The sequence below is a fragment of the Brassica napus genome, unplaced genomic scaffold (genome assembly GCF_020379485.1).
Source record: "Brassica napus cultivar Da-Ae unplaced genomic scaffold, Da-Ae ScsIHWf_2962;HRSCAF=3748, whole genome shotgun sequence".
Taxonomy (NCBI): domain Eukaryota; kingdom Viridiplantae; phylum Streptophyta; class Magnoliopsida; order Brassicales; family Brassicaceae; genus Brassica; species Brassica napus.
Window position 1 is genome coordinate 4,707 of NW_026016210.1, and position 1,485 is coordinate 6,191.

At 31.6% G+C, this 1,485-nt stretch overlaps 1 non-coding gene across 1 annotated transcript; it reads right to left on the reverse strand.

Moving 5' to 3' along the window:
- Positions 1-392: 392 nt before the first annotated feature.
- Positions 393-466, reverse strand: TRNAW-CCA. The gene has a single exon. It is a non-coding gene; the product is annotated as a tRNA-Trp (tRNA).
- Positions 467-1,485: the final 1,019 nt, after the last annotated feature.

Sequence of the window (1,485 nt, forward strand, 5' to 3'; positions counted from 1 at the left end):
TATATGGTATTTCATATGTTCGATAGTTCCTTACCGTGTTAATTACCCAATTTTGGTCATTGAGATTCGTCGGCAATACAGATTAAAGAGCTAGGAATAGATAGTACCTCTCTTTTCTCCCTTTCAAAAATGAAAACAAAATAAAATTGAAATGATTGAAGTTTCTTTATTTGGAATCGTCTTAGGTCTATTCCTATTACTTTGGCTGGATTATTCGAACTGCTTATTACAATACAGACGTGGTGATCAGTTGACTTTTGATTAATTAACAGCTCTTTTTTTTTGACTGACCTCCCTCTTTGCTTTCATATGCGGGAGGTCGAATTCAGATTGCTGCTCATTATTTGCGAAAAGTGGAATTTTTGACACAATCTAATAAACAAGAGTGACATCACGCTCTGTAGGATTTGAACCTACGACATTGGGTTTTGGAGACCCACGTTCTACCGAACTGAACTAAGAGCGCTTTTCTTGTTTTTTATAAAAAAACGAAAAGGCGAAGAGGGACATTCTTTAACTCGAATCGATTTTGTACGTATATACTATATCATAGTATATCATAAATTCAGAATATATGTATGTCCAATTTTATTAAAAAAATAAATCTAAAATGGATTCCCTCGTTACTGGCTCTTCTGAGCAGTAAGTAGGTAGGGATGGCACAGATTTGAACCGTGACATTTTGTACCCAACAAACAAACGCGCTACAAGCTGCGCTACATCCCTTTCGATTGGTTTACAGTGTCATTGTAAACAATTCCTATCTTGTTTTCCACATCCTTCTTTTTTTTTTTTGTTTCATATCAGATAACAAACATATATATAAGTATAATTAAAAAATTACTTTTTTTAGGCAAATCCTATCAATTTCAATTTACATAAAAGGCGTTTTCCATTTGAAAATGGAATCTATAAGATCGTTCATAGTAGACAATAGTTCATTCTAATTTGAAAATGGGGGGTTACATATGCAAATACAAGAACTTCTTAACTACATGTACATCTATAGTTATATATATTACTATAATATTGTAATACAATAAAGAAGAAAGAGGAGGATTTCAAATGCGAGATCTAAACATATCTTTCCGTGCACCGGTACTAATACTCTATGGTTCGTTTTCGTTAGCAGGTTTATTAATAGAGATATCGTTTATTTCCAGATGCATTAACATTTCCCTTTTTTTTAATTCTAGTTATTACATCAGAAGGATAAAAATTAGAGATACGATCAACGATCGGGGATAACCCCCCCTTTTTTTTCTAATTCTAAAAAAAGAATGAGAAAAAAAAAAGGGGGCCGAAAGGTCATAAAAACGAGGGTTCAGGATCCAATTAAAAAAAAAGTGTTGCTAGGAAAGAGTATCCTACGATACTTAAAAAAATACTGTACAAGATTGAAATAAGTTTTCAAAAAATCATTATATTACTTATTATTTTCTTTTTATTTAATTACTAATTATATCATTGCAACGAAATATTTAA